The sequence below is a fragment of the Lasioglossum baleicum genome, chromosome 11 (genome assembly GCF_051020765.1).
Source record: "Lasioglossum baleicum chromosome 11, iyLasBale1, whole genome shotgun sequence".
NCBI classification, from domain to species: domain Eukaryota; kingdom Metazoa; phylum Arthropoda; class Insecta; order Hymenoptera; family Halictidae; genus Lasioglossum; species Lasioglossum baleicum.
In genome coordinates, this window is record NC_134939.1 from 4,760,185 (window position 1) to 4,782,757 (window position 22,573).

The window sequence follows — 22,573 nt, forward strand, 5'->3', positions numbered from 1 at the left end:
AGTTTCTGTAATATGTGAAGCAGTTTGATCGGGGAGTGCTATTACAATCTACAAGTTTATTATTAAACAGCGGATGTTTATGCAAAATTTTCTGCATTGATTGTGGGAAGCAGGAGGAAAATAAAAATTGATTTCGTCCCTTAATGATTAGGTTTCTATATTTTGAAGTTTTAAGAGGACAGAGTTCTTAAATTGTTCTCATGCTTTAGTTTTATATTTCACTCAGCTAATTTCTTCGTAAAGGCATCAAAATCCGCAGGCTATTTATTATACAGCATTTTTTGAGGTACAACGCTGATATTTTAGATATCTAATTTTACTTTCACGCGATGTTTATCTATAAAAATTATATATTGAACGTGATGTTGTAAAACTATCTGTTTATCTTGCGAGTGAAGAACGCGATCGATCAACGTACTCAATTTCTATCAGAATAATGGAACTTGCAATTCCTTGACAGAATATGTTCATCACGATGGTGCTTACTTCGATCTCTAAATTTTACTCAGGGAAAAGCTATGTTTGTTTAACAGTTACAAATCCGACATTTCATTGACTATAGTCACCCAACGTCTGACGCTCGCTGTGCACGACCGGTGACTATAGTCGCCCGGTCTGTAATAACGATGACTGTAGTCAGCCGATAAAATTATTGTTTCATAACTTTGCCAAAGCAAAATACGTACATATGTCTGTTATGTCAATGGTTGCCCATTGTCTTGTGTCCTATTGTATTTCTTTTATTTTATGCTGCTATGCAATTCGAGTACGTCCGCGTGGAAATAGGCCCTGTACTGTGCTCGCGCATTTACGAACACGGCAGGCGTATAGAAAGGATTAAACGTCTAATAAACGTTTCAAATCCGCTTTTGTTTTGCTGCTATGAATTCTTTGAGACCGGTGGAACTCGCGTTTATCTGGGTCTGTCGAGTAACATGGTGTAGATAACCGAGACATTCGTGTCGCGGTTCATGTAGTTCTAATGACTTTGAATCATGGAGTATGCGTGCGTGTATTCTGAATAGCAAGGCATTTTTACACACGAAGAATTGCTTTTAGACTGCGGACCTTTATGCAAAATAAAAATAATTACATACAGCGAACCACAGTAATATTCGGACGCTTTTAAAAGGACGGTAACTCTTTTAATATCAGAAAATGTACGACTTGAATTCTTTGAGAAGTTAGAACAATCAATTTAAATTTTTTTAAAATTGCAAGTGCAATTCTTGTTGTAAAGTAATTGCTCTAACTTCTCAAAAAGTATCCAAGTCGTACGATCTGATATTAAAAAAGTTATTGGCCTTTTAAAAGTATACAAATATTATTGTCATTCACTGTAGAAATCGATTTCTTTCAATAATTTTAGTAGATTGTAAACAGTGCATTTTGTTAATATAATTTTTCTTCGCATATCGTTAACTGGTAATAAAATATTTGTAATTCGCTGAGGTTAAATCTGCACAAAGCATGATTTTACTCTCCGTTCGCCAGTATGTTTAATGTGTTCCAAGATGATAATTATTCGATGGCAAAACGTCTTGTTGTACAAGCCAAGCATAAATGGAGTACTACTGTACATACTTGAGACCAAGGGAACTATGCGAGAGAGTTGCATGATTATTAACCCTGCGTATATCGACGCGTACTCTACCTCCAAGGCGGTTTGCTCGGAGCAATGCAATTAAGGGACCACGTATTCGTGAACCAAATATTGGGGGAGAGGGAAATACCTTGCATAGAATGTAGAAACGTTTCACGTAGGAAGTTGACTAAGTGCTTTTGAAAATAGATATGTTTTGGGCAGTTCGATAGTGATTATTCACACCAGAAACCCCATTAAAGTACGGATATGGACTAGCAAATTACGTCGCAGCAGTAGACTGCGGATGTTTATGAAATTTGCAATTTTTGTAGACGAATTTTAAGAATTATTTTGTTTGGTAATAGTTTTTCAGATCAGAAATAAATTAAAATCGTACTGAATTCCGTCGAATTTTATACTCTAGCATCTTTTGAAAATTTGTAGGAGCCATAATTTATTTTATTTAACTCCTGTTCCCTGCAATTGACTTCGAAAATTTTTATTTTCCATAAAGATCAGCAGTCTACTTATATGAAATCGAATAACAGGATTAATAAGTAAATATAATAGTAATAAATTAATAATATAAGTAACTGAAATCCTCGATCATCCGAGGGTTAAATATATGTAACTTCTAACAAGTTATTTGCCTGAGAAATTTTGAAAACGATTGTCGTTTACAAAGCACCATCCATTGTGTAGCAAGCACATGTAAGATACATCAATAATATCAGAGCTAACGGCTGCGGGTTGTGAAATCTCAGAGCCATTTGTGCAAGTTACACATTGCAACTTGTAAATTATCCAATATTACGAGCTTGTATCTCATTGTGCAAGGGAGCCCAGCACACAGTTCATCATCGTTTGATCAACGGCTCTCGCTAATTCGACCAATCGACTAGCTGAAAGGAAACCGGTCTCTGAATGATAAAATACAAAATCGTGGGATGATTGTGCAACCGCGAACAGTTTGTCCCACCGGCTTGGAACGGGTGTAACCGAGTCCGCAGGGGTCCTTTTTAATGGAATGGTCCGGTAACTAATTTTAGCGTCGCCACGCATGGAGGACGCCTTGGAAAGTTGATTTGGTTCGACAAGGCGCCGATCTTCGTGCGGTCTTATATCTTTCACGCCATTCGATCTGTGGATGACGGTTCCTGGGTTAATTTGGACCCGCCGTTGCAAAAGCTTCAACCAAAATTGCCCTACAAACAGAGTGGGGCAAAAATTTCGAATAAAGTTGGCTTTACACCCATTTTATTCGAAATTTCTATTTAAATAAAAATTTCAATTCCAACTTTCATTTGATTCAACTGAAAACGGAAAAATTAATACATTTAATTGCAATTTTAGAAACAGTATGTATGTTCGAAGATTTTTAAACAATATCAAAACCATTTGGATAATTTGCTACCAAAAATAAACATATTCTATCGATATTTAATCCGCAATCTTAACGTAAAAGTCAATTATATAGAAGAGAATCAGATTATCAGTTCGTATACTATTGTTGCCATATTTAATTATACCCGGAAATTCTGGAAAAGAATGATGTAGACACATCGTTTCATTACAATTTAATGATAGTCGAAGCATCTCAGTTAATAGAAATTTGTTGTAAATTAATTGCTATTATTCAGTATATTATTAATAGACTCCGGATTATGTGTATTTATGACGAAAACGAGTAGGTATAATTTAAATTAGTAAAAATAGTAGAAGAATATATCAACAAAGAAAATAAATTTCAATTTCACTTCAGTTTGTTGCAATTCAGGAAGAAAATGTTGATTTTGCATACAGATCCGCTGTCTAATTATTAATCGCAAGTGATTATCTCGTAGCCGTTTTGGTAGCAGTCGTCACACTTCAGAACCCAGTGTACCAATTTTCATGTAAATTGAAGCTCCCTACCTTTTCCTCGATTTGGAGATTCCGGAGCACTTTGCGTCCCCGCCTATGAGGTCCTCAAAGCCGTCTGCCTCCCAAGGGTTAAGGAGTACTCATTTTGATCAGGCAGGGATTCTGTGGAAGCCGGGAGCCATGTGCGCATCGCAGACGCGGTTAATCTTCGATTCTGGCCCCGTGGCAATCATCAAAAAGCGTATCTCTAGTCGGTACCTCGTGGCTCGATTCTATTACGAGAGCTCGGTCTTGCGCGTTTCCTCGCGATAATTTCCATGGGCCGGTTGTATCGTGCATCCGAGCTCAATAATAATTCAAATTAACGATCCTCGAAGCAACTCCGACCCACGGACACGCGATTCAACCGCCCTTTTTCACGCGGCCCGCCAGGCAGGGCCCGAGATCCATACCAGGATTTAGTTCTGCCATCAATTTCGCTTTATCTCGTCTTGACCCTCTCTCTTTCCCTCTCCCCACTCTTTTCACTCTTTACGGCGCTTCGAGAAACAAGAAATTAGCGCGACGCTTCCTTCCGGCGGTCTACCCCATAATTGTTGCGATTCCCTTGCGTGAAGTTCGAGCAGCTCGGGTCTTACAACTGCTGTCTGCTTGATGAATTGGGCTTGATGCTACGTGTGTACCGTACTGAATTTTTCATAAAAAAAGCTACATTAAAATTGAAAAATCGAAATTGGTTAATTCCTCTACTCGTGGAAAAGAGAGAGCTTCCGATAGTTCCGAAAGTATGCACTTGCGTTTCGCATCCTCGACAGAATGAATTTCCATGAGCTCCGACCGAAGTGCAGAGTCCTTTGTGAAACGAGAGGCAACCGGTCGAAAGGTTGAAAAGCAGGGCGAGATTAAAACTATCGATCGTTAATGCGCGTGAAATGTTTATATCGCGACGAGATGCATTAGTGCAACGATAGGGCCGGCCGTGTTCCATTGAGCAGGTCTTCAGGGCCGTAATTCAAGCAGCCACTTCAGAGGCAAGAACCGCCCGCAACAATGGCCGTAACTGTAGATTCGAGGTAACTTTACACTCGAGTCCATTTTCTCTTTGCCCACTTAAGCCCGTTGCTGCAACGTTCGCGCCCTGTCGACCGAGGGAAAGGGTTTGCGACACGTGTTCGAATTTCCCTTAACGGCCAGCACGCTCTCTAAGCCCACCCTGGAACGCACGGCAATTACCGTCACGTAATTCGAGATTGCAGAGCTTTCGCAACCTGGGGAATCGGGATGCCTCTGGGACAGGAAATCTGTAGATCTCTTGCCATCGACGCCTGCACCGCGTCACTGCTCGGTGCCATTTCCTATAGTGACGCATAAAAGTATTCGAACATTGAAACTTCGACAGCTTGCCCTACGATTTATTTCATAGAACTTTTTTTGTCGTTCATAATTTCCTGTAAGTAGACTCTTTATGCATTCGTGACATAAATGAGTAGGTGCAATCTAAAATAGTGAAAGGATTAAAATAATCTGAGGATATTAATATATATATCATTTTAAATATATTAGAATTATTAATGAAAGAGAGACACATTTCTATTCAACTCCTGTATCTTGTAATTGATGCACAAACTTCTTATTTTGCATAAAAGTCTACTGTTACATGCCTATATATTTTCTCTAATGACTAAATAAAAAATGTTGGGTTAAAACTGTAATAATGACGACCAAGAAATTTTTGTGCAACTGTTTTGGATTGTACTGGCTATCGATAACACACTCGTGAATTCAGGGCTGTAATTCACCTATTAAATGTCATTGCCAGTATGGCGCAAAACAATGCACCATATGCACACCATATCCCAACACGCGACATGTTATCGATTGGGATCAAGGCGTTCTTTTGCACTATAAATAATGTTTACGGCTTCGCAGTGTCTTACATTTCAAATTGAAAACAGATCACGAGTCGGAGTATCCCGCCTGACTCACCGCGAAGCCACAAAACCTCAGACACTGTGTTCCACACAACGATACATTCAGTTTATCGTCGGAAGCACGTTAAAAAAGGTCGTGTTAGAGATTAGGCTAATTACAGATGTGTCCGTTATCTGGCCCGTGTATACGTCAGGAGACACACGCGGCTAGCGTAGTCTGCCGTGACAGATAAATCGAGGATCAGCTACATAGTGGCCGGTAGTTATCGCGGTTGCATAGTAGCGAAGACGAAACTCACGTGAGTTGTAACCTCTGTTCACTGTCACACAACCACGGGGGTTTTTTCCCTAAGTCGACTCGATAAGAGGAAGCGATAAGTCGGTGGAAGCCGCTCTCCGAAACCTTGGCAACGCCGTACTTCGAGACACCGAGGGCCCCGGATGATTCAGCGCCAGCTGCGCCCGCCAAGGGCCGCCGAAACTTGCCCCGAAATTTGTTAGTCAAAATCGAATTGCCCCGTTCCGAGAAACGAACTACGATCGATCCTCGCAGACTCGAACCACACGCCATTCCATAGCTGTCTCGCTCACTCGTTTTCCCTCCGACTCTTTGATTTTCCTTTTCCCCTCGGATAAGTGTCGTTATTCAGCCCCTGGCGCTTGTACCTGCATACTCCGCTGGAAATCCTGGTTACGGTCCCACTAAATTCTTGCAACCGCTTTGAATAATCATTTGTGCTTCTGTCATTTTTTTTAGATACGTATACATGTGTGAGGAAAATGTTGCTCGATTTCGTTCTTGCTGTTCTAAAATTTTCTACGATAAAAATCATCACTAAAAAGTTGATTATTATTAAAATTTGAGATAATATACACAGAATGTAAAGAAAAAAATTCAAATAAAATGATTAAAAAATATCGATTTTTATACTTTTTGGTTACAAATAACAGTTATTAGTGTCCAAAAAATTGGATCCTCCTCGATAACTGTTATCGATGAAGAAAAACTGTTTCGATTGTTGAAAGCAGGTATCGATGAGAGAAGTTCATTTCGATCACTCATAACAGTTATCGAGGATCGAATTTCTTTTCACTTGTTCATAATAATTATTGATAAGAAAATTCATTGTGGTTGCTTATTTAATTATTGAGTTGTCTACTTCTTTTCGGATGAAGCAAGCCCGTGAAATTCATTGAGAAGGTTTCGTACAATATGACGAATCAACAGACCATAAGAACAACACAATTAATAGCAATTATAGTAGTAGTAATAACATTTACCAACAAGAGAAAAAATTTTCGGTTACTTATAATTAGACTGCGGTACTTTATGCAAAATAAAAAACGTTTGCATTGATTACAAGACACAGAAGCCAAATAAAAATTTCATTCTTCTTTTGATTATCTTGTTAAGATGAAACTAATACACTGGTGGCCATAAATCTTTTCAATACCTCCACTCTTTTAAATTATACGTACCCATTTTTGTCATAAATGCATAAAATCCGCAGTCTACTTGTAATCCTTATTTGTAACCAATACAATTTTAGTCGATGAAATACTTGTTATTCTTGCTACATAAACCATACTTGGTTTAAAGCATTAAATAAATAATAGTACTTGTTCTTCTATGACTTTTTTCGTTTTTGTTATAACAGTTATGGTCCCTGCTTTGAACTAACAAAAAGTAGATCTTAATGTATGCCGATTTTGAAACAACTGTATAGAAAATTCATTATCAAGTATTGAAAAGTTTCTAACTTTTGCCAATAGTTTTCATTTGCCTGCCAGAAGCGACCAACAAGAAATAATAATAAAATATAATAGGTAGCTATATATATAGAAATAAGTTCGATTAGAGTCAGAATTGTGAACATGCTTCTCCGTGTTCCTGATTTATCGAGGAAACTTTACGCAACGTCGCTCCCACGGCGTTCAACAAACAACTTTTTAAAAAAGTTTCCGCTCGGTTTCGTAGTAAATTGCATCGCAGATTTATAGCTGGATGAATATTCTTTTTTCCCCGCTTTCTCTCGTGGATCCTCAACGATCTTGCACCGAAATTGTATAATTTATGAATCGTACCGCCACGTCGTGTTTCTTGTCTCGATAAATCATGCGGTGTCGCGTGATTACCTGCCATCTCGTCGTGTCTCCCTTCTTTTCGACAGATTACGGTGATGGACGAGAATTAGGTGCTGTTTCGGGATATACTGTGGGTGAGATCGTGCATGAGCTTAGGAGGCGTACTTAATTTAATTCAATTCGACGTAGGGAAAAGTGGAAATGCGTGGGGGGATACGCGGCGATATTGAATTTTTGAGAAAATCATTTCAGGAAATAATACGGTCTTCCTTGTGGCTAGCCTCTGTGTAGCCAACTGGGTACCCAGGTACCCATGTTAATCTTTCTCTAAAAATATTACAAAATTTCGTATAACTTCGCCCCGAGAACATTTCCTGTAAAATCATTAACATCAGAGCTACCGATTCAGTGAAAATCACTGGTCCCTAATTCTTTCGTGGGAGCACATGTTACAATTCTAATTTTTCCATGGAAACACATGTTACAATAAGAATAAGCAATATAGGTACACCAGTGGCATTATTACTCGATAATTCTAGTGTTAATAACAGAGACATATGGTGCACCCATTGAAATGGCCCATATTGTGTAATGCTGGTAGTCCTATTAAATGAACATCCCTTTTGTCAAAACAATTAATTCAAACAACAGAGGTTCAACGATATTGCAAATCGTCGTGGAAAAAAGTGTGTATTAAAACCGAGCTAATTCGATACTGGTTTCGCAAACCGACGCATTTTTACGATCTGAACTTCCGCAATATCGCCGAGGCTCGAAAGGTATCGATCGAAATATAGGGGAGATGGCTACCTTCCGAAAATGCCGTCTGTCAGAATTCGGACAACCGAGTACAATTAAAGCCCGCATCTCGCTGAAGGAATCTCGAGGCTGAACCAATTTCCACGAACACAGAACGACCCTCGCGGCAGACAGGGCAACCCTGCGTCGCGACGCGTCGCGTCGCATCGCATCGGGACGTGGACGCTTGCGGGGGAGGAGATCGACGGGGAAATATAATTTCAATCGTTCCCCAGGACGGGAATCTATAGACCGTCGCTGCAGGCAGAGAACGGGGGGATGTTGGCGAGCAGTCACCGTGGGGATGAAGCATGACTCACCCGGTGTGCCACCACCCCTGTTTTCGGCTGTCTCGTGCCGGGGAATCCACCCTCTCTGCTCTTTCTCTGTCTCCCTCTCTCTCTCCCTTTCTCTGTTCTCTCACCCTCGTGGATCGAACGGGACGGAAAGCATTATCATAATCCGTGTCGACAGCCCGTAGAAAAAATACGAAGTCAGACGTGCTCAGGTGATCCTGCATTATTGTCCTTCCACGCTGCAGCGTGCTGGACCAATTGTGCGTAAGGAAGCCCGAGTCATCGTCACGGACCGTCATGGATGATCAGCTATTCGGGGCCAACGATTCTTGTTTGAAGAGATGAGTTCGGGGCGAAACACTTTACTGATCCGTCACGTACACGCCGAAACTGCGGCGCTCTCCTTTTATTAGAAACTATGAATCACTGCTCGGGGATTCCGAGTATCATTCGTGATCAGCAGGCTGAATTTAGGGTATCGATACAATTCGTTCATCAGCACGGTGAAATGGACTACCCCTCAGTGCCTCGTGTTAATGTGACACGTTTTCTATTGATCCTTGATGAATTGCATTCTCTATACACCTCATTTCGTTTAACCCTTCGGGGATGATGCGCGGCGTGCGTGCTTCACTGACTCTGACGGATATTTCGATATTGCTAGACTGTGAATCTTTATGCGATATAAAGATTTTTCTATGGCCATTTTAATACGTCTCAGTGTTTTCTCTGTTAATAAAGTGAACTCTTTGAGAACGTTTCATTGCCAATTGAGGTCAATATATTTACACAAATAATTTAACTATTGTAATAACAAAAGGGTTAATCAAAGGGTTAATAAATTGAAAATACTGTAATCTTGTTTTGACATTCTACCTATATTTTCACAGTTGTGTATTTTGCTTATTCATTTTTATCATAAATGCATGAAATTCGCAGTTTATTCATTACACAAGAGCAAATTATTAGGTGCAGACTTTTATACAGTATCGTCTATGTTTTAGTATTTGATCGTAGCTGTGAGTAATATCAAAAAGTCTCAATCAAGAACAGATTATGATAACATCTGCAACATCGTGCACCGTGGGTCGTACAAAGGGAAACCGACAATATGGCGTCGTCCCTGGAGGGTTATACTTGTTTGATTTTACCTTAGGGTCTCATTTTCAAAGAACCTACTCACAAAATTAATTATTCGCCTTTCCATCATGTTGATTTTTTACCATTGTGTCGATTTGACATCGAGGGGTTAAATTAAGCTAGAAAAATGGGCATTATTAAATCAGAAAAATGTTATTATAATTTAGTATTTTATCTTCCAAAAATAAATTTGTGATACCAAATATAATATATATCAATATATGTATTACTAAGATAATGCTAAATAGACTACCACAAAATGAGGTACGAATCAGAATTAATTAGAAATCAGTATTCTACAACAAATATAATATATCATATATCAATATATTTATTAATAATTACAATATAATATAGACGAATATAATATCATTCAGAGTCAACGAAAGTAACAAATTGACCGAGAAGAAACATCTTCAGCCGTCTACGCAGCTATTATTTCACCTTCTATTATTCCACTGTGAGAAAATTCAACTCCCTAAACCGCTTTCGACCACGTCATAATTCTTAGACCACAGCTTTTTAATATCGCCATCCTGAACGAATGTCTCACGTCATTTGCATCCACGTTTCAGCTAGAAAAACGTTACTAATCCGTCTTTTTCAGCATCCGTGACCGGACTCCCAGTCTCTGACTTTAAACGACTTCCATACAGGCGGCGGCGACCGAAAAAAGCTACGATATTATTCGGGCGCACACGTGGTTGGGGAACAGTGTGTCGTCATCGCGTTTGCTTAACGAATTAATCCCATTATTATCGTTCGCTCTTCTCCCGATGTCCTGAGCATAGAGAAAGAGAGAGAAAGGAAGGTAGTGATGGGTGCGATCCTTCTCCATTAGCATATTTGTACGATTGTATTTAAGATACGTATGAATACGTCTCCATACATCCTTTAAAATCATCTAATTTTTTAAGAAAGTACATGACTTTAGTTTTTTCAAGAATGTAAACAAAAATAGTTCTCAAAATGATGTTTAAAGGAAATTTCAAGAAAATCGTAATTGACAGGAATTGAGAAAAGATAGTAAATGTTTTCATCAGTCTAATGAAAATTTAAAAATTATGTTTTGTAGATCTGAAAATTTCTACCTTCCCCTTATACGACACTCTTTCCCCCACGCTTCAAATACGGGGAATTACTTCAAAACCATGAGAAAGAATTGGATCGCTCCCATCACTAGAGGAGAGCGGCATACGTAATAGCATCTGGAAAAGCTCGCATCTGCCACGGAACGGTGAAAGACGAGTTTCGATGTTGAAACGAGATTACGTACCCTTCGAAGGCGGAGGAATACGTTGGATTTATGCGCTTCCTTGGGCGTGCACGGTCAGACAATCATCGTTGCACAAAGAAGGGGGTGGTGCCCGGCAACGTCCACCCTCGAAACCAGAGGGGACAGAGGCTATCCTTTATCATTGGCGATTCAATGGATCGCCACAAAGAAATTACTGCAGGTTTTGACAGCGAGCTGACACGGGCTATCGTTATTTTATCTTGATTCCGGCCCAGGATAATTGGCACGAGCTTCCTGCAAGCTCGTAATAAACGCGCCCGTTTAATTGATCCTGTTTACGTCACGCTGCTGTTTCATCGTTGTGCTCTCCTATCCGTCGAAACGAATTAATTCGCTCCTCTTCGGCACGAAATCCGTTCCGACTCGCTGCTTTTTTGTCAGTCATAATTTCGTGATTTTAATCACGCTGAAAGGCTCCCTCCTGTTTTCGAACTCGGAACTTTGTTACGGAAATGGCAAGCGCGAATCGCTCGTTTCGCAAACGTTCCCTTTGAAGTTTGTCGAACTTTTCGATAATGATGAAACTCTGATGGAATTTTGATTGTGTCGGTATGTATATGTTTTTGCTGGTCGGTAATGGTTTCTCTGCAACACTTTCTTCGAAGCTTAATCGTTGTTCTCTTTTCTTGCATTCAAATTATGTCGATTGATCTTTCCTTTCGCTATTTATTTGTACAAATCGCATCTCATCGTCGGTAATGTTTCGCGAGCGTGGGGAAAGACCGCGTCGAATCGATTCTATTAATGCTTGCGTTCACGGGAGTGTCTACGAGACTTTCTTTATACAGTTCTGAACATCGTGAAATATCAGGCTTCGAATTGAAATCGGAAAATCGGATTTCGTTGCAAAATGTCGTAAGTGAAATTCACAATAGTGGGTGTCGGAAGATCTTAACAATATTGTTACATCATTTTTAATTTAGCAAAACTATTAGAAGCAGAAATACATTTTTATTTGACTACTACTTCTTACAATTGATGCAGATCATGTTTATCTGGCGTAAAAACCACACAATAATGAGTCACTCATGATAGCAACGACATCAAAAAATGATTGTACATACAGGGTGTTTCAAAATTGTATGCCTCAATGTCCACTATAGCGTGATTCTGCATCTCTGACCTTTGTTTCAAGGTCAAACATTTTTTCATTGCATTCTATAGTATTCATCGCGAGGAAAAAAATGATTTGTGCTTCTAATAGTTTTGGTAAATTGAAAACAATGTAACACTATTCTTAAGATCTTCTGATATCCTCTGTTCCAAATTCCACGTATGTACAACTGTTTGCTATAATTTCGAGACATCCTGTACATATGATATTTCATATGAATCTTGAATGGTTTTTTCAATACCAATATAAATATTAGTGATTTATAAGATCATGTTAAACATTCCAATATTAGGCAGAGTTTTGTAAATTGTTCTAGCGACGTTTCGAAAGCGTAGAAGAGCGTGAGAATATTCCTATTCGGATGGTTCTATGTATTGGTTATGTGAAGTTAATCGGAAAGAACTCGTTTCTACGTCCATCTAATACGTATGAAGAAGAGACGACACACAAATAGATTGGTACGATGCTATTTAAGTGATTATAGTCGTTCTCAATGAGCAACATCACGCGACTGAAGCTGGTTTTCGCAGTGATGGGTTAGAAGAGTGCGTTATCCCCGAGGCTGTAGATGACTCGTTCGCTTTCGCCTGCCGTTCTTATAATCGCGAGAGAATAGCGAAGTTGAAACACGTTCTTAGCATGGGGACCCCACTGGTGTGGCGCCAAGCAATAATAACCGATCGCCCACGCTGAGCTCTTTTCCCTCTTTCTCTTTCTCTCTCTCTCTCGAGGTTTTTGCACCGAACTGGGCTAGCCTCGACCACGATCACACTCGCAGAATCCTCTGACGGCGCTCGCAAAAAGCTCCACTGTCCTGCGAAATCGATATCCTACCGTTTGACGAACCATTCGGTGCTGGTCCTGGATAGACCGTACAACTTACCTACGCAGAAAATGTCCGATAATTATTTCTAAAAATGATGATCTCTTAAAAATATTTTGGAAACACCCAATACAAAAAACTCTGGCAAGGAGAGGTCACAGTGGGGGTATCGTCGATTTTAATGAAACTTTTTCTGGTGAATCTAGAGCAAAAGTAAGCGCAATACTCGTTGTTTATAAAGATGAAATTTGTCACATTGAAAAATTTGAATTATGATAGAAAAAATTACATGAAAGATTGTATTAGAAAACGTGAAAAAATTGAAGGAATTTTGTGAAATTATTATAGAACAGAGTAACGGAAGCATAGTTCGCTTAAATTCTAGAAGAACGTTTGTCTGTTTTTGTAATGAGATTTTAATGTTAGCATTTGTTAATTTCAATGACAATATTATATTCAATTTTTTAATCAACTTCATATTTTACTTTTTAATTCTCCGAGTTGTTCACAATACTATTTAATCTCCAGGCATAAATTTCTCATAAATATTAGGGTCGTTGATCAACGATTTGTGTTTCCAGTAATTCGACGAATAATAAAACATAATGTACAGTGGGTGCAAAGTGATCTTTAATGTTCGATTACCTAATAATTATATTAATAGAACTGTCATCAAGTGGAAGAATATGTGCAGGCAATGTGAAGTGGAGTGTAATGGTTGGATCATTGCCAGGTAACAGGTCCCATGAATAACGCAAACAATAATAGCAGAATATGGACAATAAAGGTCATCCTAATATTTTCGAAATTATAACAAAAAATATCACGCAACGAAAGAGACAAAAATGTGACATAATGAAAGATTATAGAAATATTACAAGAAAGATACCATCGAGTGAGTAAAAAGTAGAAATTAACATCGGAATTGGTGGAAAAATGCTTTCACTTCAAGGCGGTTTAACAATTATTCAGATTTCGGTGGAGATAGAATGAAACGATCCGCTTGTCGGTGACCATAAATTCAAGTAAAAGTGGTTGATGTCTGAAGAATTCCGAACCCGTCTTGAACCGGCTTGAAGATCCTTTACCTGGACCTGATTAGGTCCCCTCTGGAATGCCATTTATCAAGAACTCAGGGACTTCGAGATTTCAACTACGTGATGTCCGACAAGCTTAGAGCAGGGATCATGCTTTGACAAAAATTACCGCGAGACTTCTTCGACCAATTAAATGCCTCGTTAGCGCACCCTTGATGTCCGGACTGGAAAAAAGAGGATGGCTAGATCGATTAGGGGATACGATGTTGAATCTTTATCGAAAATTCCATGTGCTATCGTGTTAATTGCCGGCACTTCGTGGTAGCTTCTTCTCCCGGATCGCATTCTTTAAATAATTTACCGCTGTCGTTCGCCGTTTTACACCACACGATTTCGACTGTTCTATGTAGAGACGAGAAAGCTACAGTTTACCGACACTTGAAGAAAGCCAGACGACTTAATTATCATTTCCAGTGTAGGAGTTTCGAAAATTCATTTTACGGTTTCTTAGAGAAATTTATTTTGTTTTTCATTATTTTCTTATGAGACTTTTAACAATATATTTGTTGCATTTTTTTTTATAAAAACGAGACCAAACATGACATAAGTCCGAGCATATCTGCTGTATAATTGATGGTTGAATTTAATTCATCATAATAGGTGTGGGAACTTTTTATAATTTTATGAAACGAAGATTTTATTACAAAGTATTAATTACAAGACCTCGGCCATCATTATTAATGATCATATGACATATTAAAATCATCTTAAAATATATATTTACTTATATTAAAAAATGTCGTGATCTAGTACATATTTAGTATTAAAATAATATTGTATTACATCATTTATTATGCATCATATACTTATTACATTATTATCACGATTTTTCAAAGGCTTCCTATAATCTGAGGAAGAAATGTTTGCAGTAAAAGTTCAACAGTATTTAAACACCTACATGCTTCTATAATACAAAAAATAAAAATCATTTTGATTTTTTAAATGTTAAAATGTATTTTTGATTTCATAACGTGATAATTGACGTTATAAGACGAATTCAATGGCTTACTATATTATGAACTCGGGCACAAATAATGTTAAAATAGTTTTTCCGACTTTTCGGGCTAAATATGTACCCCACTACTGTGCGGGGGACGGATGGGGGTTAGAAATCGCGCTTCTAAACTAGAGGATCCCCTTAAGTGGGTTCCTCGATAACGCGGAACGCTCGTAAATTGCATCGCAAAAGCGTCTAGTAGAAATTCCCCAGTTTCCCGGCGATACTACGATTCCGTATCTAACGAGTCGGTGGTCTTCTTCGCGGCAGGACAATCGCGGAACGTTGTCCAGATAACCTCGCGCGGAGGTATCAGCTTTCTTATTGTCGCGCTGCGCCAGGAGAACGTAACGCGAGACGCGGCCGCAGAATGTCGCCAAAAGATTATGAGAGCTATTTCCACGTGCGTTCTTCTCCCTGGTGTGTAACGGTCAGAAAACAGACGCGAGATGTTTCTATTTCCTGAGATATTAGAGTTTGCTGAACCTCCGGGGAATCATTACGGAGACTCGATACATACCGCCTGCGTAACGCGTTAAGACTGCGGATCTTTATAGCTCGTTGAACTCGCAATGAAGCGACAAAGTACGAAACTTACAGTTGCTGCGATTTTGCTGTGGCTGATTCAATTGCTGCCACTTGTACAGACTAGCGGATTGGATTGAAACTACCAATTTTTAAGTGAACGATACACTGAATATTTTTCTTATTGATGAAATATCTACGCTTATTAATTGGAAAAAAATATATTTATGGCATAATTTAAATGGTATCGAAGGAGGAATATCATAGAAGAACAATTTTTTTGTCCGGTTGTTTTTTCAAGGTCATCGTTATTTTTTATCGGGAAAACTTATTCTTTTTTATTCCAGCTTGTTAATTACTTAATAAAATAAAATAAGTTTTCCCGATAAAAAAATAACGATGATCTTGAAAAAACTATGAAAAAATAACGGAAAAGAAATTGTTCTGCTATGTGTGTGTGATATTCCACCTTCGATACCATTTAAATTATGTCATAAATATTTTTGATGCCATTAAAAATATTTGGGAATATTGTAGACAACGTTACTGAAATAAATGTATTTTTCACACTATAGCTATTATATAATTTGAGTGTTCACTGTATGTAATTCTGTGTGAACATTTATGATAATGACTAAAATTAACACACACTATTTGTTTCCACGGAGAAATTAACTTTCTAGTCAATGTAGGATTTTTTAGACTTGCAGTATACTTACTCTTACTATGTGCCTGTATATTTAGGTATATTCTAGTATATTCCAGTACATTTTAATATATTTTAGTATGTTCCAGTATATTCTAGTATATTCGGATAAGTAATTTTAATAAGCAGGTCATAATACAGCACCTTTAAATTTTTCAAATGTTTTTACACTATTTTGTATTTGCGTGTGTGTGCTCTTCTCAATTATTTGTCACAAATGTATAAAATGTACTCCAGTCATAACAATTTTGATAAAATGGTTCTTCCCCAATTAAGTCTAGCTACAGTGCTACTATAAAAATGGGAACCGAGGCAATTAAATAAAACCGTAAAGGAAACCGTTCGCAGAGTTAAAATTCAGCTCTTACTAATGAAAAAACTGATCTGCTATTCTGTTGCAATTGTAATATACACAATGATTCGTCGTATATAAAGGTGAACGAAGTAGATATGTATACAAAAGTTATTAATTTGAAAATGGATTTACTATGTTTCATGAAAGACTACGCGATAGAACCGTAAAACATTTATTGTTATAATTGCTGAGCATTCCTCACCACTATCATGTAAAAAAGTTGTTGTACTTTGAAAACTTTTATTGCATTTCAAGTATGGAAATGAAATGCAATCAAAGTTCAGATCCAATTAAGAAAGAAATTGATATATGATTTTGATAGAATAAATGTATGCAACTGTTCCTATACACACATTTACTCTTGCGCTAATTTTGTGTGACTTTCTATTCACGCTGCGTGGGTCACCAACGAACCATGATATTGCATTTATTACATAGATTCACAAGATATCTTATAATATTACGAGATTTACTACCACCATCTATTTCGATAACAGTCTTCATAATTACAATGTTTGATTAAATGCAGCATACCACTTGCATCGAGTATGAAAAAGGTAGAAACCGATCTCGTTAACTTCATAAATCCTCGAAACGTTTTAAACTGTTTATATTTATACAACCATAAATAACGGGCTGGCAATTAAATTCGCTATCTCTCCTGCTGCCAACTTGATCATAGTCGAGCAAAATAACGAAGACATTCGCATTGCGCCTCCTACAGGAAGAATTACGTAATCTTCACCAAAACAACGCTTTGAAATATATTTACTTCTTAAATCAAAGTAATAGCAGTGCAAGAAAAAACTAAATACATATAAGATAATCAGAATATGTAATGTTTCCTGTAGGAGTTGCAACGCGGAATGTTTGCGCCCAGTTGTAATAGTATCCAAAGAATGAATTTAGAGCAGTTCTATATTTCCAGAAGAATGTAGAAAATTGTTGTTAGGAATTATAGTAAACGGGTACTCGGATACAGTAGTGCACAATTAAGTGTCCGCAGTCGGGACCGATTAAGGACGCTTAAGTGAAGGGTGACTTGAGGTGTGAGTGAGCTACCGATACTCTGCACGTATCAAGTTTCAATCGGCCGGCTCGAAGCTCACTCCGTGGCATCTTTTTGGAATTGACGAGGGAGGTGATGGGGGGATATCGACAGACCCTTAAGTGTGTAAAAGCGCGGAGATTTAAGCGTGCACTATTGTGCTCGGTTGCCAGCAGAAGGGTTAATGCTGGCTAAAGATCCGCGTCTAGTCGCAGATTTGCAGTCTCAAAGACAGATAATGCGTGAATATGGTCCAGCCGCATCGGGAGTGCGTCGTGCGAAAGAATGGGGCTCCTAATATTGTCCTCAAGCAGCTGTTGAACGGCAATGTTCGTCGAACGATCGTCGGTTTCCAGTGATACACTGTTGTCGAGAGCATCGAGAGCATCTCGGCAAAGCTCGGTAGGGCGGCAACAAAGGGACGGATTTCCTAGGGGGTACGGCGGGTGTGTGTAAGTGCGCGTAGGCCAGTTCCGCGGACAGAACAAGAGGAAGATGCGATGAAGAGACAATACGAGGATTACGGTGTCCTCGCGTCAAGACCCATCGTTCTCCCCGGGCGGCGCGGGGTACATATTCTCTCTCTCTCTGCGCCCCGGATCGCCTCGCTCTCTCATGCTTCGTGCTTCACAAAAGGGTGCTTTTTCACACGGAAATGCCAGCACGACACTCGGAGCTGGATTAATCGAGCGGAACGAGCAGCGCGAGCAAGAGCAAGAGCGAGCAAGCGGAACAGTGGACGAATGTGGCCACGATCCGCGATCGTTTCTCATTGTGCCTGGCGGCCGCGTGATTTTCAACCGACGGGAACGATCCCCGGCGAACTCTGTGCGCTCGCGCTCCTGATTTAACCGCGATTACGGAACCGAGACCTGTTACTGTTTCGCGACTCAGCCGACATTTCGATTAAAAGAGAACTTTCGACACCCGGCAGTTACGCTTTGCCCTACGGCACCGCCTTCAGAGAAACTTTCTGCTCCTTCGTTAACCCTCGCGGCGCGGTTTGCACCGATAGCGACCTCTTTGCACGAGGAATTTCTTTTCCATTTTTGTCCTGACAATTCCCCGGCATTCAGCGTTTTATTCAACACCGGCGTTGTTCAACAGTTATTTAACACGCGAATGTTTTATTCGTTTCTGCAATTAACATTTGGGGCAAGCACTCTGAAGGTTCTATATTTTTAAAACACACAATTTCAAAAATCGATTTCTTGCCCCCTGAAAGACACCAAGAAGCGTTAATCTCATAAATCTGAACTTCTCAATGTTTAATTAAAGAAATCGTTCGGATGGTATCCAGGTCTGTAATAGCTGAGTCGTGCTAATTGGAACCGATTAATTCGGCAGAAACACAGAAAAGCGAGCGTCGACTGTCTCGTTGCCCGCATAATACTCCATTCTAATAGCCGTGTACGGCCAACTCGCGTTAAGACGGGGAAAGGCGATTAGAGTAAAAGTTAAGATCACGAGAAGCCAGAGTTTAGAGAGCGAGCGAGCGCGGTGAGCGTTGGCGCACTGAAAAAGTCCGTGACTTCCTCGACGGAAATCTCTCGTCAAGCCGAGCTTGCGGCTTCGCGTTCCCGCGAGCACTTGGCCATGACTGTCGGTGACCTCTTCGCAGCCTCTCCTTCCTTGTCTGCGAAGCATGACTCCTACTACGAAAAATTGCTTGGCCTGCGAGTTTAGGCGCTGTTGGGCGTTAAAGTTGGGAAACTTTGCGACTGTTACCAGCAAAGCAGCAACCGCACAGTGGGGTACTTGGCCCGGAAAGTCGGAAAAAACTATTTCAGCATTTAAAAATGCAGTTGAAAATGCATTTTAACATTTAGAAAATCAAAATAACTTTCATTTTTGTCGAAAAAATTAATAACTATACTAATTTAGATGATAATGACGTGAAATACGTGTGTGGAAGTGCTTTGTACATCTACTTGAAAAGTTTCTGCGATGCAAGAATTTACACAATTTCCTTAAAACACTTGAAAATCGCTAATGAATGGACGCGGTTTCGGAGACTGTTTGAGAACGCAAATAAAAAGCGCGTGTACAAATAAAGAAAAAGAGAATACTGAAGTTTTATTCTTCAGACCTTTAACTACTTAATTCGACCTTTTTCCGACTTTTCGGACCAAATACTCCACTGTGGACCGAAGAGCTTTTTGGAATGCTGAGGATTACTGTCAACGATGCCGGCCAAGTTTGGTGTCTGGGGAATTTATCACTGACGCTACTCGCTCGGAAAGCCCTATAACGGAACATCTAAACGGATCTTAGGCCTGGCAAGCTCGTAACGCCAGTAATTATCTTGATCTAACGATCGTTCAGCTATTGGACCGACTTTACGCGACGATTAAGCCCGGAAAATATTCTCACTCTTTTTATCCGTTCACCAATCTGACCGGTAAAGGCGGACATGAAGCCCCGTTAACATCGTTACCAGTGCCCTTTTCCACGGATTTCTTTCGTTCGATGCGTGAGAATTGAACGGGAAGCGACTCTCTTTAATCCCCGGATCTCCAGACGAAAGTTCTGAACGATTTTGGACACGGTTGTCTTCTGGGAGAGTCCGATGTCTAGATAGCACGATGCAGGTCGACTGGTTGTGATTCAGACGCTTTCGCTTTCCATTCTCTCCGCTGCAGAATGCTGGAGTAAATTACAGGCGAAGCACGCTTCTTATATTAATCGCCGAAAGATACGGGCCAACCTTCTGAAAGTTGTTTCTCCGCTTTGCCTCCTCCCTTGCAATTAGTGGCGTCATTGCTACTCTATCTTTACGCAACGATGACCTTTTTTTCGATTTCATTGTGCGCTCGTACTTGTACTTGTATCTATAAAATTGGTGTGAGTACATTAATTCTCTGTGGCGATGACTTTCCATCTTGGAGTGACGATGACATGACAAAATGCAAATTTATCAGCTGTTTAATTTACGCACGGAGTGCTGTGTATGCTCTTATCAAATATACAAGTTGACTTGCAAGGGAGATGCAAAATTGTTTTTTGACAAGATAAATTGTATTTCTTTAAAAAGTGGAGTGACATTTTTAATATGTATAATATTTTTATAATATTTATAATTTGTATAATATTTAAATTAGACTGCGGATCTTAAATAAAATTATTTATATTAAAATAATATTGAAATTGCAAATTATTTGCATCGATTGCAAGAAATAGAAACTAAATCCAATGTTATTTCTTCCCTTAATGATTTAAATAGGGAAGAAATGATATATTGACATCTACAATTTTTAAATTTTTCCAGCAATTTTGAATTTCATGTACTCAATTTTGCTATAAATGCATAAAGATCCGCAGTCTAATAACAATATTAATGTACCACGTGTAATAGATATAATTCTCCTCAATGAAATACATTTGCACAATTGCATTTGTTGAAGAAAAGTTGAAATTGCAATAGCAACTATTAAAAGAATTAACAATAGATTCAATAATTAGTTACAAACCTATAAAAATTGTATTTAGGAAGAGAATAATGGTAGTACATAATAAAATATTTGCATAAATTTTATTTAGTTCAAGTATAAATAGTATAAGTACACATAAACTGAAATTTTATTCTTCAATTACCGCATTTGAATATATGAAAATTTCTAAGTGCCAGTTTCAAGGACAATTTACTTGGCTGATTAAATAAATGAAATCGTCCACACAAAAATGAAAACGTCATCAGAGTTTATTGAACTGTTTGCCCGACTATGCTGTAAATTCGTTTAATAACGTTCCATTGGATCTTAATGAATCTTGTTAAAATTCTGATATGTTTAATGTACAAATAAACATGGTACTTGGAGCAGGAACGTTTATTGACCGTGCGCCAACTTGGCAACAAGCGATTAAATAATCGTCCACGGCTTTACGCCTCGCCATGGGATCGGTGGAACCAGAGCTGCCGCATTTAGTACTTAATCTGTTATCGCCGACGGGAATTCAGAGACCCTCCGAGTGCACTTATTTTTATCGTCGAGGTCCTAAATCGTGAACGGCCGTTTTTATTTTCGGTGGCGAGACAGTTCCATTGACGTGCTCGGCGCCCCATTTCTTTCTGGAGTTCGAGGGTGAACCGGCCGCCGCCTGCTCCCCTTATGGAGTGATTACTTGCGCCTCAAAATGGAGTTGAAGCACATGAATGACATTCGAGGACGAAAATGCCGCGAAGAAATCCTTTCCCAGGGGAGACGCGCGAAAAACCCTTCCTTTTCTTTCACAATTTTTCCGGTTATTTTCTGACAATTGCTTTCGTTTGCAAACTATTTTTGAATCTCATATGTCCCAGGGGTGAAAATTCACCCATTTACTATTTTTACTAGAGGTGTGCGCGATCCGGGAATTCCCGAAACCCGATGCTTGAGACGGGATGGGAAGATTTGTATCTGGTCGGGACGGGATTCCGAAAATGTTCGGGTTTCCCGAGAATATTCGGGATTGCCGGGGCTGTTCGGGTTTCTCGTGAATTTTCTCGGGATTTCTGAGATTGTACAGAATGCGGTTTTCGGGAAACTCAAACATTCTCAGGAATCCCGAAACTTTCCCGGCTTCGCACACCTTTAATTTTTACATTGATTTCTCTATGTGTTGCAAGATGTATTTCTTTAAAATGTGGCATTATAAGTGAAACATAATTCGTTGATTTAAATTTACCCATTTACTATTTTTACATTAATTTCTGTAAGACGTATTTCTTTAAAATGTGACATTACAAGTGAAACATAATTTGTTCATTCAAAGTGAAAAACGAAAGTGGATATAAAAAAAGTAAAAATTGGTAACATTTACGAAAAGGTACGGGAGCTATTTACCATTTCTTTTTCAAATCATTTTAATGAGCTAAGAGCAATAGAATATAGAACGAGGGTCTGGAAACAATGTCACTATTTCAAATCTCTTTA

General features: G+C 39.0%; 1 protein-coding gene across 6 annotated transcripts in view; it reads left to right on the forward strand.

Moving 5' to 3' along the window:
- LOC143213288 (uncharacterized) overlaps nucleotides 1-22,573 on the forward strand; it is a 331,704-nt gene that overhangs the window by 185,251 nt on the left and 123,880 nt on the right. The gene's annotated exons all lie outside the window — the stretch shown is intronic.